This window comes from Ornithorhynchus anatinus, chromosome 8, assembly GCF_004115215.2.
Source record: "Ornithorhynchus anatinus isolate Pmale09 chromosome 8, mOrnAna1.pri.v4, whole genome shotgun sequence".
Lineage (NCBI taxonomy): Eukaryota > Metazoa > Chordata > Mammalia > Monotremata > Ornithorhynchidae > Ornithorhynchus > Ornithorhynchus anatinus.
The window spans coordinates 7,626,046-7,641,963 of NC_041735.1; the positions used below are offsets into that span (position 1 = coordinate 7,626,046).

The window sequence follows — 15,918 nt, forward strand, 5'->3', positions numbered from 1 at the left end:
CTGTCTCTATCTGTTACCGATTTGTCCATTCCAAGCGCTTAGTACAGTGCTCTGCATATAGTAAGTGCTCAATAATTACTATTGAATGAATACTATCGAATGAATGAATGAGTAAGCAAAAACTCCTCACTCTTGGCTTCAAAGCTGTCCATCCCCTGGACCCCTCTGACCTCACCCCCATTCTTTCCTTCTCCATCGCGGCTCGCACACTCCGCTCCGGTGCCGCTCCCCTTCCCGCTGGGCCTCCTTCACCCCCTTCCGGTCGTCGACCCGCAGCCCGCATCCTACCTCTGGCCTGGACCGCCCTCCCTCCTCACATCCACCAGACGATCACACTTCCCTCCTTCAAAGCCCTACTGAAGGCTCACCTCCTCCAGGAGGCCTCCCCAGATCAAGCCCCCTTTTCCTCAGCTCCCCCTCCCCTGCCCCTCAACCCGACCCGCTCCCTTTGCTCTACCCCCCTCCCAGCCCTACGGCACTTGTGTGTATAAGTATACTTCTGTAATTCTATTCATTTTTATTAATGCCCATTTTGCTTGCTCTGATTCGTATAGGTATATCTCTAATTCTATTTATATTGATGCTACTGATTCCTGTTTACTTGTTTCGTTGTCTGTTTCTCCCCTTCTAGATCGTGAGCCCGTTGTGGGTAGGGATTGTCTCTCTTAGTTGCTGAATGCTACTTTCCAAGCGCTTGGTACAGTGCTCTGCACCCAGTAAGTGCTCAGGAAGTATGATCGAATGAATGAATCAATGAAATGACTTGTCCAAGGTCACAGAGCAGGCCAGTGGATGAGCTGGGACTAAATGATAATGATAATGATAAAAGCTGGGGCATTTAAAGCACTTACTATGTGCCAAGCATTGCACCAAGCATTGGGGTGGAGACAAAATCATCAGCTCGAACACAGGAACCATTCCACAGAGGTCTCACCGTCTAAGGGGAAGGGAGAAGAGGCATCGTATCCTGGTTTCACGGATGAGGAAACTGAGGCACAGAGAATTTGTGACTTGCCCAAGGTCACACAGCAGGCAAGTGCTGGACCTGGGATTAGAACTCAGGTCTCCTGATTTTCAGTCCTGGGCTCTTTGACTAGGCATTATGTCTCTGGCCACTGGTTTTTCCGTGGGCCAGCTGACTCACTACAGAAGGGACTTGAGGGTTTGGGAACTCTCATCTGAGCCCTGGTCGAGCCCCAATTGCTGCCTAATAAGTGAGAAGCAGCATGGCCTAGTGGAAAGTGTATGGGCCTGGGAATCAGAGGACCTGAGTTCTAATCCAACCTCCTCCGTTTATCTGTTACATTATTTTTGGATAAATCACGTAACTTCTCTGTATCTCATTTGTAAAATGGGGATTTAAATCTGAAATTCCCCTGTGGGACATGGATTGGGTCTAACCTGATCATCTTGCATCTACCCCAGTGTTTCGTATAGGCACATAATAAGCCCAGACTGTGAGCACGTCATTGGGCAGGGATTGTCTCTATCTGTTGCCGACTTGTACACTCCAAGCGCTTAGTACAGTGCTCTGCACATAGTAAGTGTTCAATAAATGCAATTGAATGAATAACCAAAAAAAATGAAGTCAAAAAGGTCACTGCCCTGGAGTGTGTTGGCTGGGTATGCCATCTCCTCTGACCAACCCTTGGATCAACCCTGGAATGTGCAAGAGAACAGCATGTCGTACGTAGGTCATGGGTTCTAATTCCGGCAACGCTACTTGTCTGCGTTGGGCAAGTTGCTTCACTTCTCTGGGCCTCAGTTCCCTCATCTGTCAAATGGGCACTGAGACTATGAGCCCCACGTGGGACAGGGGCTGTGTCCAACTCGATTTGCTTATGTCAGCCTTTTCTCTGACCTCCCTTCCTCCTGTCTCTCCCCGCTCCAATCTATTTTGCACTCCGCTGCCCGGCTCATCTTCCTGCAGAAATGTTCTGGGCATGTCACTCCCCTCCTTAAAAACCTCCAGTGGTTGCCTAAACCTCTGCATGAAACAAAAACTTCTCACTCTAGACTTCAAGGCTCTCCATCCCTTCGCCCCCTCCTACCTCTCCTCCCTTCTCTCTTTCTACTGCCCACCCCGCACGCTCCGCTCCCCTGCCGCCCACCTCCTCACCGTTCCCCGTTCTCGCCTATCCCGCCGTCGACCCCCGGCCCACGTCCTCCCGCCGTCCTGGAATGCCCTCCCTCCTCACCTCCGCCAAACTAACTCTCTTCCCCTCTTCAAAGCCCTCCTAAGAACTCACCTCCTCCAAGAGGCCTTCCCACACTGACTTTCCCCTTTTCCCTCTGCTCTCTCTCTGCTTCCCCATCACCTCCCCTCAGCTAGACCCCCTTTGCCCCCTTTCCCTCTGCTCCTCCCCTCTCCCCCTCCCGTCCCCTCAGCACTGTGCTCATTTGTATATATCTTTATTACCCTATTTATTTTATTTAATGAGGTGTACATCCCTTCGATTCCATTTATCGTGACTATTTTTGTCCGTCTGTCTCCCCCGATTAGACTGTAAGCCCATCAATGGGCAGGGATGGTCTCTATCTGTTGCCCAATTGTACATTAATAATGTTGGTATTTGTTAAGCGCTTACTATGTGCCAACCACTGTGCTAAACACTGAGGTAGATAAACGCTCAGGTTGTCCCACGTGAGGCTCACAGTTAATCCCCATTTTACAGATGAGGTAACTGGGGCACAGAGAAGTTAAGTGACTTGCTCACAGTCACATAGCTGACAAGTGGCAGAGCTGGGATTCAAACCCATGACCTCTGACTCCAAAGCCCAGGCTCCTTCCATTGAGCCACGTTGCTTCCCCCATCCAAGCGCTTAGTCCAGTGCTCTGCACGTAGTAAGCACTCAGTAAATATGAGCGCATGACTGACTGAGCGCATGACTGACTGACTGACTGAATGACTGACTGAGTGAATGAATCAATGACTGACTGACTGAATGACTGACTGAGTGAATGAATCAATGACTGACTGACTGACTGAATGAATCAATCACTGACTGACTGACTGACTGACTGACTGACTGACTGAGTGAATGAATGAATGAAGAGGGAGAAGAGGGCGGCTCAGAAAAAGGCCTTGGGCCGCCTCCTTTCCCAGAGTCCAACGGGGCGCTGTGCGCATGGCGCATGCGCAGAACGACTCGGGCCTATATAAGGGGCCATGGGGGCCTTCCTCCTTCTCTTTGTCCGACGCGCCATCGGCTGCCAGCCAGCGACATCCACCTCCACCCGTCACCATCCGCCATCGGCCTCTCGTCGAACCATGTCCGGCCGGCCCCTGCCAGTAAGTCCGAACTCCCTCTCCCTCCCGCGGGGCTTCTTTTGCGGCCGGGCCCACCGATTTCCCCATCAGCTTGCGCTGGGAATTCCGCGTTGTGGCTTAGCGCCCCTTTCCCGCGCTGCCTCCCCTTTATCCCTCTATGGATAGAGTAAGCGCTTAACAAATACCGACATCATTCCCGACATTAACAGTGCTCGGCACAGAGGAAGCTCTTAACAAATACCAACATTAATAATAATGATGGCGGTATTCTTGAAGCGCCACCATCATTATTATTAAATGATAATTAATGTTAATATTAAATAATGGTCTTTGTTAGGCGCTTACTATCTTCAGTTCATTCAATAGTATTTATTGAGCGCTTACTATGTGCAGAGCACTGTACTAAGCGCTTGGAATGAACAGATAGTCCCTGCCCATTGACGGACTTAGTCTAACCATATACTTATTATATGGTAGTAAGCGCTTAACCAATACCAACATTATTGTTACTAAATAATTAAACAATAGTGTTAGTATTAAATAATCAGTTAATATTAATCATAATGTTGGTATTGGTTAAGCGCGCACTACTACATCGTAAGCGCTTAACAAATACCAACATTACTACTCAGTGATTAAATAATGATGTTAATGTTAAGTAATAATGTTGGTATTTGTTAAGCGCTTACTTTGTGCCGAGCACTGTTCCAAGCGCTGGGGTAGATATAGGATAATCAGAGAAGCAGCGTGGCACAGTGGAAAGAGTCCGGGCTTGGGAGTCAGGTCGTGGGTTCGAATCCCGGCTCTGCCGCTTGCCAGCTGTGTGACTTTGGGCAAGGCACTTCACTTCTCTGGGCCTCAGTTCCCTCATCTGTAAAATGGGGATTAAAACTGAGCACCACGTGGGACAACCTGATCTCCTGGTATCCACCAGCGCTTAGAACAGTGCTTTGCACATAGTAAGCACTTAACAAATACCACCATTTTAATCAGGTTGTCCCACGTGGGGCTCGCAGTCTTCATCCCTATCGTACAGATGAGGGAACTGAAGCACCGAGAAGTGAAGTGACTTGACCAAAGTCACCCAGGTGATAGGTGGCGGAGCCGGGATTTGAACCCACGACCCCTGCCTGCTAGGCCCGGGCTCTTTCCACTGAGCCACGTGCTCAAGATGTGGCAGGCACTGTACTAAGTGCCGGGGAAGCAGCATGGCAGGGGCACGGGCCTGGGAGTCGGGAAGGGCAGAAGCGGCCCCGCCACTTGTCTGCTCTGTGGCTTTGGGCAAGTCACTTAACTTCTGTATCTTATAATAACAGTGATGGTATTTGTTAAGCGCTTATTATGTGCCAAGCATTGTTTTAAGTGCTGGGATAAATACAGGTGCTCCCATTTGGGGCTCACAGCCTTGATCCCCATTTTACAGATGAGGTAACTGAGGCCCAGAGAAGTTAAATGACTTGCCTAAAGTCACGCATCTGATAAGTGGCAGAGCCGGAACTAGAACCCACGACCTCTGACTCCCAAGCCCGGGCTCTTTCTAATAAGCCACGCTGCTTCTCTAGGGATAGGGATGGTGTCTAACCCCATTGGCTTCTCTCCATCCCAGCGCATAGTACAATGCATGGCACAGTAAGCGCTGAACAAATACCACAATTGTACGTGTTTAACCAGCTTGGACACAGGCCAAGTCCCACGTGGGGCTCCATTTTACAGATAGAGTAATTGGGGTTGTGGGGAGAGAGAAGTTAAGTGACTTACCCAGGGTCACACAGCAGAGTGGAAGGGCCGGAATTAGAATCCAGGTCCTTCTCCAGGTCCATGCTCTAGCCACGAGGCCACGCTGCCTCGGACCTGGCAGAAGGCTTGGGGAGCCCCTCCCGCTAGGGCGTAGTCCTCTCAGGGAGCTCTTGTGGCTTCTCTGCCTGGTGTAAGTGATGACTGAACTTTTTTCCCCATCAGACCCTTTGCCAGTTTGTTTGGTGCACCAGTCCAGAGCGGACCAACCTTGCCCTTTCCCAGTTTGGGCCTCACAACTATGTGTTGCTTGACTAAATTTCGTTTTCACCCTGCAGGTATCTTCCACAGGGAAATTTGCACCATGCTTGTTCAGAGAAATCCCCGTTTGGCCGAAAAGGATAATGAAGCCTAGAGCACGTTACTCAGGAAGCGGTTACCTCAGGTGATTGATACCCCATGCTTCAGAATTGCATGGTGAGAACCAGCATTGATGTGACTCAAGAAAGCTTGGACTCCAGCCTATCTTGATCCACATGTCTCTCCTGCTACTAGCTTGCAGTGAAATGGACAGAAGATATTGAGAGGGGAAGTGAGGTCTAGCGGAGCATATATAGCAGGGTTCACTCGTATTTACGGTGCTTTCTGTGTAGCATGTATAAGTGCTTGGGAGAGTACATTTAAACAGTGGTAGGCATGTGTACCGTGTCCATAGTCCAGAGGGGAAGACAGTTACTGTATATTGAACCCTGTGAGATGGGGGCCCACGTTTAGCTCTTGGAAAAAGGTGTGGCAGAATAGCCCCTGTTCCTTCAGAAAGTCCTGTAATACCCCTGAATTAGAGTTAAAAGAGTTTTGGAAGACTACCTGGAGGACATAGAAAAGGGGTGATCCTTGAGGCTTTCCCCCAAATCTCCTTTTGAATCTTAACTTTCCTGCGACTTCTCGAATGGGGAGAAGCTATTGATTCTAGTGTCCTGGGATTCAGGTCTCGTGGAGTTCTACATGCATTAAATACTAGTGATTTTGTGTTAGTGAAAATGGCAAATAACTACGGTGGTTTGGAGGGAAGGAATGGTATTCAGGAACTGCCTGGTGTAAATGATGACTAAACTTTTTTCCCCATCAGATCGACTGTGTTGATCTCATCGCTCTTTGGCCATTTTCATTCTGATACACCAGCCTTGGGGGGAAACACCTTTCCTTTGTCAGTGGTGAATTGTAATCCCTCCGTTTACTTTTCATGTGTGGTCTTCTTTGTCCCACAGAAACCAAGAATGCAGCCTTAAAACAGATGATGGTCATTGAGGCGTTGCCATGACTGTCCCTCACATTTTAGAATTTTCGTGGTAAGTCCTAAATTTTCAATAACGCCAGCACTGAAGTTAGTGCTTTGACTCTTGAGTGAGTGACTAGAAAGGGCAGTCCTAAATCCCCCTGAGTTGTTGGACGATAGTACACAACCACAGCCAATTTTGCCCTCGCTGCTACTTGCTGTGAAATCCAGTGGATCTTGTAACTTCCCATTTGTCCTGGGTGATTAAGGACAAGGAAATGTTGAGGAAGATAGATTGACGATTGAATCAAAGACATTTTGGGCTTTAGGGCAGTGCTTGTACAGATGGGGTTTCCTCCCCACCCTTCCATTTGGGATTCCAAGAAGGTAATCTTCCCCAAGGGGAAGGTCTTGGGAAAACAGCCATCACCCCCACGCTTCTAATGACATTGAGCACTGTTCCTGAATTCCCAAGCTTCTGCTTCTAGTAAATCAGGATTTAGGAGGAAAATATATTGAGGTTTTGATGGGATTTTGGAGTTCACCCTGCTGGTGTATGTGATGACGAAACTTTTTTCCCCATCAGATCGACCATGTTGATCTCAATTCCTCTTTGCCAGGTATTTTCTGATACACCAGCCCAAGAAATAACTTTGATTTTTTTAGGCCTTCTAATCGTTAAGGCTAAACATCTGGATTTATATTCTCTAGGTTTGGTTCCAGTAGAGATGAATTCATGACTTTACCGGAAGAGGCAATCGTAACCTGTACGGTTACTGCGGAATGTGAATTCATTGGTTTGTCTGGGACTGGTAAGTTCAGTACAGAACTCTCTAAACTTGGTAGAAGGAAGTCATCAATTGAGTGCCCCCTGCCTTAACTGGCCTTTCATCTTCTGCCCCCAAACAGCCCCAAGGTGATTTGAACCCAGTTGGTGGCTTTTTGCCTGGTGTATATGATGACTGCACTTTTTTCCCCATCAGATCGACCATGTTGATCTCACTACACTATGCCAGGTTCAATCTGATGCACCAGTCCAGTGACCAACTCTATCTCTCTGATCCTCCTTTAGGCACTGTTAACTTTCTTTTCTTGTGTTTATAGACCATCTGGCAGGAGGAGTGGGCTGTCACTGCCTGATGTGAGCTAAAGATCTTGAGACATCCACTGAAGAGACCAGCAAGCTTATTGAAATGTAAGAGCGGTATTGTTTGCATATTTTTTGTTTCTGTTCAGGTAGCTACTGGCTCTAGCCTCTTAGTTGCTTTGGAAGACTTTCCCTACACAGCTTCCGTGTGCTCAGAGTAGATTGGAGTTTGTTGGGGATTCAGAACTTGCTGTTGCCTTGCAAAACTGCCATGAATTCTGAGATTTGTCTTAAGAATTCATGGCAGTTTTGCAAGGCAACAGCAAGTTCTGACTCTTCTTAGAAAACCATTTTGCCAATGCAAGTCTTAAATCTTGGTTTCAGAAGAGCCCTTTGCCGGTCAGGTCTGTGGAAAATGATGACTTGGAACTTTTTTCCCCAACAGATCGACAGTGTTGATCCAAGAAGCATTTTAGCCAAAACCTGTCTGATTCCACCAGATACCTGACTTGGCCTTCCTGTAACCCCCAGATTGTTCCCCGCTGGTAGGGAGATGCCAGAAGAGCTTGTCTAATCAAGATTATTGACCAGAGTGTGTGGCAGAGCGTGAGCTACTTGGTAGCTTGGACTAAACCTAGTGCTGGGCTTACACTCCTTAAATCTGAATTTTCAGTGGTGAATGGTGGGTGTTTTTCCCCTTCTCATGCTTATGGATTTCCATAAAATCCAGGTCCTTAGTTGACATTAATGGTGCCTCTGCCATATTTTTGCCTATGGCCAAATACCATTCTTTCCTGTACTGCTGCCCAACTGAAATGTCTTTACATAGCTCAGCATGAAGGTAAAAAGTGAAGCAGAATGCATTGTGAAAAGCTAAAGGAATATGAAACTGAATGCCTGGCCTCTAGGTGTTAAATATTTGGCTTTTTCCCCAACAGGTAAAAGCTTGGTTCAGGAGAAAGAAGCAAAAGAAACTAGGGATTGTCCCAGTTTTCTACTGCCACGAGGACAGTCTCGCCTGTTAATGTACTTTCACTGAAATCTGGGCTGTATTATTTCCCGAAATACACCATTTTTTCCAAATAAAGTTTTTTTGAGAACCAACTCTTCAACTCTGCCTTTGTATTTACTGAAATGTGAACACACTTTCTGACTTCTAAGCATTCGACTTGGGTTTCTGTGGGCAAGTGTTTTGGTATTCAAATAAATCCATTAGGGATTTATTTTTGGGTGAAGGGAAGGGTATTGAGATGGGACATTCCTGATGGAACGAGTATGGCTGTGGCAGTCAGGTCCTTTCACTTGGTTACTCTGGGCAAGTCTCAACTTTGCTCTGCTTCGGTGTTTTTTTTTTTAAATAGGGATTTGAAACCCATTCTTTCACCTATGGAGGGAAGGAGACTTGAGTCCAGCTTCCAACCTAATTAGAATTCTATTTAAGTCTTTCACACAAACATCCATAAGAAAGAAGCAAGAGCTTGGTTATGAGTTCTAATCCATGTCTTACCAATTGCCTGCTTTGTGACAATTGCCTGCTTTGTGATTATGGGCAAGTCCTTAACTTCTGGCCATTTCCACAACTGTAAAAGGGGAATTAAATACCTGTCTGCCCTCCATGTGTGAAAGATGGGTTGCCTGATCTGATTTAATAATGGCATTTAAGCACTTTATGGGCCCACGCACTGTTCTAAGCCCTGGGGTAGATAGAAGGTATATATATAAAATATATATTATATATATAATATATATTATAGTATATTATTATAGAAGGTAATCACTTTGTCCTAAGTGGGGCTCCCAGTCTTAATCCCCATTTTACAGATGAGGGAACTGAGGCAGAGCCTGGATTATAACCCCCAACCTCTGACTCCCAAGCCTGTGCTGTTTCCACTAATCCATGCTGCTTCTCTGCTTACCTGTATCTACCCCCAAGGACTTAACAAATGTAAAGAATGTTAATTGGAAAGCACAGATTCTGAATTCTGGTCCTTGGCAAGTCATTTATACCTCATTCCTTTGTAAAATGGAGATTAAAATACCTAAGGACTGAGGGACTGGGACTTTGACAGGGAAATTTGTAAAATTTGGTAGTTTAGTTGGGGTTTTAGTATGTCCTCGACACATCGTAAGTGCTTAATAAATACCATTATTACCAATCCAGCTTGAAAAGTGCCCATTAGTAATTCAGTGTGCAAGCAGATTGATGGGGTCTGCTGTACCACGAGCTTGCTGCAAGGAGTGTGTGTGTGGGGGGGGTAGTTATGGATTAGGCCCATTAAAGGTGCCAAGCTTCAGTCCCTCCGAAGGCAGAACTGTAGATTGAGATTTGGTATCTATGTGCTGATACAGCACTTGGATTTGCTAAATTTTGAGGAGCTCCTACAAGTTGTGGCAATAAGGCAACCGCAGGCCATTTTTGATGGAAAGAGAAACATTCAATTGTATCTACTGACTACTTACCGTGTGCAGAGCACTGTAATAAGTGCTTGGGAAAGTACAATCCAATAATAAACACATTCCCTGCCCACGGGCTAAGCAGGTTAAAGGAATACAACCAATTTTTCTGGAGCTGAATTGATAACTGGGATTAGACAATTTCTCCACCTTCAAAGTCTTATTGAGGGCATATCTAATAGGTCTTCCCTGACTAAACCCTCATTTCCTCTTCTCCCACTCCCGTATCACCTTTGCTCTTGGGTTTGATCCCTTTACTCACTCCTTCAACCCCACGGCACTTTGGTGATTACTTCATTTCCTTGCATCTATCCCAGTGCTTAGTGCTTGAGAAGCAGCATGGCTCAGTGGAAAGAGTCCGGGCTTGGGAGTCAGAGGTCATGGGTTCGAATCCTGGGCTCTGCCGCTTGTCAGCTGTGTGACTGTGGGCAAGTCACTTCACTTCTCTGTGCCTCAGTTCCCTCATCTGTAAAATGGGGATTAACTGTGAGCGTCCCGTGGGACAACCTGATTACTCTGTATCTACCCCAGCGCTTAGAACAGTGCTCGGCACATAGTAAGCGCTTAATTACCAACATTAGAATAGTGCTTGGCACAGTAAGTGCTAAACATACCATTATTAAATATCTGTATATTACTCTCTCTCACCCCTCTAGACTGTAAACTCATGGGCAGAGAACATGTCTTCCAACTCTAATATTGTACTCTTAAGAAGCATGGCTTAGTGGAAAGAACCTGGGCTTGGGAGTCCGAAGTTGTGGGTTCTAATGCTGGCTCTGCCACTTAGCTGTGTGACTTTGGGCAAGTCACTTAACCTCTCTGAGCCTCAGTTACCTCATCTGTAAAATGGGGATTAAGACTGGGAGCCCCACCTGGGACAACCTGATAACCTAGTGTCTATCCCAGCGCTCAGAACAGTGCTCAGCACATAGTAAGTGCTTAACAAATATCATCATCATCATCACAGTAGGCGTACAGTGCTCTGCACACATAGTGAGCACTTAATATGATGCATATCAAGCACAGCTCTTAGAGGGTAGATACAAAACGATCATTTGGACACAGCTGTCGTGGGGGCTCACAATCTTGAGTATTTAATCCCTTGAGGGAATAGGCCGAGTCACACCACGGGCAAGTGGCAGAGGTGAGATTAGAACCCAGATCCTTTCTGACTCCTAAGCCACTCTCTCTGGCAGTCAGTCTGGGACCTGTAAGCAAGAGTCTAATTGCTAAAGCAATTTATTTCTGGGAAGTGCAATCTTGGAAGCCTCCATCTTTCTGCAAGACACATGTTTTAGTAGTCCATTACCTGGCTTGTCTGGGCGAGTGATAGCCTTTTGAGTTTTCTGTAAAAGCCAGCAAAGAGAAATGTAGCCTGCTGCGGATTCGAGAAGTTGTAAGAGTCCTTTAGCCCGGGGTGGGGGGCGGTGAACTCTGGGAAAGTGGAAGAGAAGGTGTCAATTACTAAGTATTTCTTGAAAGCCCAAACACTTTTCTCCCTCCTACTTAAATAATAATAATTTTGGTACTAGTTTAGGTGTTTACTATGTGCCGAGTACTATACTAAATGCTGGGGTAGATACCAGCTAATCAGGTTGAACACAGTCCCCGACCCACATGGAGCTCACAGTCTTAATCCCCATTTTTACAGATGACGTAACCAAGGCCCAGAGAAGTGAAGGGACTTGACCAAAGTCACACAGCAGATGTGGCAGAGCCAGATTAGAACCTAGGTTCTAATCTGGCTCTTGGATCTGTGCTCTGTGCCTTAAGACACGCTGCTTCTCACTTCATTAATAATAATAATGTTGGTATTTGTTAAGCGCTTACTATGTGCAGAGCACTGTTCTAAGCGGGGTAGACACAGGGGAATCAGGTTGTCCCACGTGGGGCTCACAGTCTTAATCCCCATTTTACAGATGAGGTAACCGAGGCACAGAGAAGTTAAGTGACTTACTACACCCCACCTCTCCCCCTTCCTTGCAAGCTAACATCTGCACTGCTCTCATCTCTCACTGCCAATCTCTTGCACCCCTGTAGCTGGAATTCTCCTCACCCCCCTACAAATCTGACAGGTTCATCCTCATCTGCAAAGCCCCTCTGTCACATCTCCTCCAGGAGGTCTTCCCTGATTCATTTCTACTATCAGCCCCCATCTGCCACTCTCGCTTATTTCTGCGCTGTTGTACTTCAACAAGCTCTTCATCTTCAAACCTTCATCAACTCATCACAGAGTTTTATATAATAAATACTTTTATTCCTACTTGAACAGCAGATCTGTACGCATTGCTTCTTAAGCATGGTTATACATAACGCTCTTTGCTTCTTCCTCCTAACTAAATCATTTTACAAATACCACAGTTCTTATTAGTGCTTATCTCCTGCTACACTGTAAACCTCTTGAGGGCAGGAATTATGCCTACCGACTCTATACTATACCTTGTTCTTTCCCAAGCGATTACTTCAGTGCTCTGCACAGAGATGCTCAATAAATAGTATTGATTATAGAGAGGACTGTATTAGTGCTTGGGACAGTATAATAGAAGACCCCGAAGCATAGAAAATAAACCAGTTAACTGACACGTTCCTGGTCTTTGGGGGCAGTGAGGCCTAGCGGGTAGAGCATGGGACTGGGAGTTAGAAGGACCTGGGTTCTAATTCTGGCTCCGCCACTTGTCTGCAGTGAAATCGCTTCACTTCTCTGGACCTCAGTTCCCTCATCTTGTAAAATGGGGATAAAGACTGAGCCCTACTGTGGGACAGGGATTGTGCCCAACCTCATTATCTTGTATTTAACCCAGCGCTTAGAACGGTGCCTGGCACATAGTAGACACTTAAGAAATTCCATTAAAAAAAAGATAAATTACGCTTCTCTTTGCCTCTTACTCTGCCCCGATTATGGGAGTTGAAACAAGAAGCTTCCTTGATGAGGGCTATTTGGTGGCACAACAGATTCTGCAAGACCGACAGAAGCCGTCTCAGACTGAGCCCTCCCTTTCCCTCTGCCCCTCCTCCCCTCCCTATTCCCCCTTCCCCTCCCCACAGCACCTGTGCATATTTGTATATAGTTTATTTTATTTTATTAATGATGTGTATATATCTATGATTCTATTTATCTTGATGGTATTGATGCCTGACTACTTGTTTTGTTTTGTTGTCTGTCTCCCCCGTTTAGACTGTGAGCCCGTTGTTGGGCAGGGATTGTCTCTATCTGGTGCCAAATTGTATATTCCAAGCACTTAGTACAGTTCTCTGCACATAGTAAGCGCTCAATCAATACGATTGAATGAATGAATGAATGAAATCCCACCCGACTTGATCTCTGGACAGCCTGTTCCTTGTCACTTTGCCTTGGGGCCTTGTTTGAAGCCTTCTCTGCCCATCAAGTGCTCCATTTTTTTTTCCTCTAAGAAGGTGGTAGAAGGGAGGAGGAGATTGGTTCTGAAATTGGCCCAAAGACTGTGCACTCAGCTGGATCTGCAGAGGGTGCTATGCACAAGTATTTCCAAAAATCGGAGCAATTCTCCAGAGACTGGAGCTCGTAGGAGTTGCTGAGGAGGCAAAGATGCCAAGTCATCACATCTTCCTTCCTTCATTCATTCAATCGTATTTATTGAGCGCTTACTATGTGCAGAGCACTGTACTAAGTGCTTGGAATGTACTGTACTCGTCCGCTCAACTGTATATATTTTCATTACCCTATTTATTTTGTTAATGAAATGTACATCGCCTCGATTCTATTTAGTTGCCATTGTTTTTACTAGATGTTCTTCCCCTCGACTCTATTTATTGCCATCGTTCTCGTCTGTCCGTCTCCCCCGATTAGACCGGAAGCCCGTCAGACGGCAGGGACTGTCTCTATCTGTTGCCGACTTGTTCATTCCAAGCGCTTAGTACAGTGCTCTGCACATAGTAAGCGCTCAATAAATACTATTGAATGAATGAATACTGTTCAGCAACAGATAGAGACCATCCCTGCCCAGTGACGAGCTCACAGTCTAAATGGGGGAGACAGACAACAAAACAAAACAAGTAGTCAGGCACCAATACCATCAAGATAAATAGAATCATAAACATCATTAATAAGCTAGTGTAATAGATAATATATACAAACATGCACAAGTGCTGTGGGGAGGAGAAGGGGGAAGAGCAGAGGGAGGGAGGAGGGGGAATGGGGAGGGGAGGAGGAGCAGAGGGAAAAGGAGGGCTCAGTCTGGGAAGGCCTCCTGGAAGAGGTGAGCTCTCAGTAGGGCTTTGAAGAGGGGAAGAGAGTTAGTTTGGCGGAGGTGAGGAGGGAGGGCGTTCCGGGACCACGGGAGGACGTGGGCCAGGGGTCGATGGCGGGACAGGCGAGAACGAGGCGCCGTGAGGAGGTTAGCGGCAGAGGAGCGGAGTGTATGGGCTGGGCTGGAGAAGGAGAGAAGGGAGATGAGGTAGGAGGGGGCAAGGGGATGGAGAGCTTTGAAGCCAAGAGTGAGTTTTTGTTTCATGCAAAGGTTGAGAGGCAACCACTGCCTGCCCGATAGGTGAGAGTTTCCTCTGTTTCTGCCAGAGTAAGTGGTAAGATGAATGAAGTCCATCTGTCTCTCATTCCTTTTCTCTCATTCCCTCATTTTCCTTTTACGCCCTCCCCACTTTCTATCCTTTTTTTAATGGTATTTGTTAAGCACTTACTATTTGCCGGGCACTGTACTAAGAGCCGGGGTAGATTCAAGATCATCAGGTTGGACACAGTCCCTGCTTCACAGAGGGCTCCATCTTAAATCCTATTTTACAGATGAGGTAACTGTGGCCCAGTTACCCAAAGTCACATGGCAGAGCAAGTGGCAGAGCCGGGTTTAGAACCCAGGTCTTCGGACTCCCAGGACCATGCTCTTTCTCCTTCTTTTCCTCCCTCTCCCACCTTCTTTTCCCCTTCCCCCAAATCCCTCCTCCTTTTCGCCCCCTTTCTCCACACTCTACTCTTCTCCTCCCTCTCCTCTTTTTCCTCAATTCCCCCTCTCTTCTCTGTTCACCTTCTCTCCCCTTCCTCTCTCCCTTCCCTCTCTTCCTTTCATCCTCTTCCTCCTAAACTCGTTGTGGGCAGGGAATATGTCTACCCACTCTCTTATATTGTACTCTCCCAAGTGCTTAGTACAGTGCTCTGCACACAGTAAGCTCTCAATAAATACCACTGATTGATCTTCCCACAAGCAAGACCTCCTCCACAGCCTCTTCAAATTCACCTTAGTCTGCAGTTCAAGGATTCCCAACATTGACTCAAGAGCATCCAATAGCACTGAAGCAAGCTAAAGAGTTGGGATATCAATTGAAGAATAAATCATCAGCAAAAGCAATCGTATTTATCGAGAGCTTGCCGCATACAGAGCTCGGTACTAAGCACTTGGGAGAGTACAATTCAACAGAGTTGGTAGACACGTTCCCTGCTCACATGGAATACCGAAAGCCAAATGCATACACATCTCCAGAGAAACCGAGCTGAGCTCATCAAATGTGAAGGAAGGAATGGGAACAGGACAGAAGGGAGAAAACTGGAAGCGTTTTTTTTTCCTTCAAATTTTCTTCTGCTCTTCCCTGTCTTTGCATATATTTTAGGTATAAGAAGGAAAAGAAACACCCAAAATGGATCACTCTGTCTAAATAGATGCCTTTAGATTCATAAGTAGCCTGTAAATAAAATGACAAGTAGTTGGGGGTGGTGTTTGCAATCCAGCACTCACCAAGGAAATTTTTACTTTAGACAAGTAAATTACCCTCTCCATGCAGACCAAGGAAGCAGGGTTTTCTCACCAAATTTTCCTTTCTCCTCCTATGAAAAGCCTGGGGTCTATGTCTTTCTACTGAGGCCACCCATTCGAGAAGATATTATAGACCCCCCCCCCCATTTCTGGGGCCCCTCTAGATTATAAACTCATTGTGGGCAGGGATTGTATCTGTTTATTGTTATACTGTACTCTCCCAAGCGCTTAGTACAGTGCTCTGCACACGCTGAGCACTCAAAAAATACGATTGAAGGACTGACTGACTGGAGTCAGTGGAGAAGCTGGACGTCGAACTGGGGTCTCCTGAATCCCCGATCCCAGACCGTCCACTAG

General features: G+C 46.5%; 1 long non-coding RNA gene and 5 other non-coding genes across 8 annotated transcripts; all 6 read left to right on the forward strand.

Annotated features, from left to right (window-relative positions):
• The first annotated feature begins 3,187 nt into the window (after window positions 1-3,187).
• LOC103171047 lies at window positions 3,188-8,473 on the forward strand. 3 transcript variants are annotated; one of them, XR_486565.3, is made up of 6 exons: window positions 3,188-3,293; window positions 5,345-5,483; window positions 6,275-6,355; window positions 6,994-7,094; window positions 7,387-7,477; window positions 8,308-8,473. It is a non-coding gene; the product is annotated as an uncharacterized LOC103171047 (long non-coding RNA). The 3 variants fall into 3 exon arrangements; XR_486564.3 differs by having other exon boundaries at window positions 3,191-3,293; window positions 5,345-5,451; XR_486566.3 differs by lacking the exon at window positions 5,345-5,483 and having other exon boundaries at window positions 3,192-3,293.
• On the forward strand, window positions 5,194-5,261 carry LOC114814106. Its single transcript, XR_003761848.1, has one exon. It is a non-coding gene; the product is annotated as a small nucleolar SNORD12/SNORD106 (small nucleolar RNA).
• On the forward strand, window positions 6,098-6,189 carry LOC114814103. Its single transcript, XR_003761845.1, has one exon. It is a non-coding gene; the product is annotated as a small nucleolar SNORD12/SNORD106 (small nucleolar RNA).
• Window positions 6,831-6,922, forward strand: LOC114814101. The gene has a single exon (XR_003761843.1). It is a non-coding gene; the product is annotated as a small nucleolar SNORD12/SNORD106 (small nucleolar RNA).
• Window positions 7,228-7,318, forward strand: LOC114814102. The gene has a single exon (XR_003761844.1). It is a non-coding gene; the product is annotated as a small nucleolar SNORD12/SNORD106 (small nucleolar RNA).
• On the forward strand, window positions 7,775-7,870 carry LOC114814105. The gene has a single exon (XR_003761847.1). It is a non-coding gene; the product is annotated as a small nucleolar SNORD12/SNORD106 (small nucleolar RNA).
• Window positions 8,474-15,918: the final 7,445 nt, after the last annotated feature.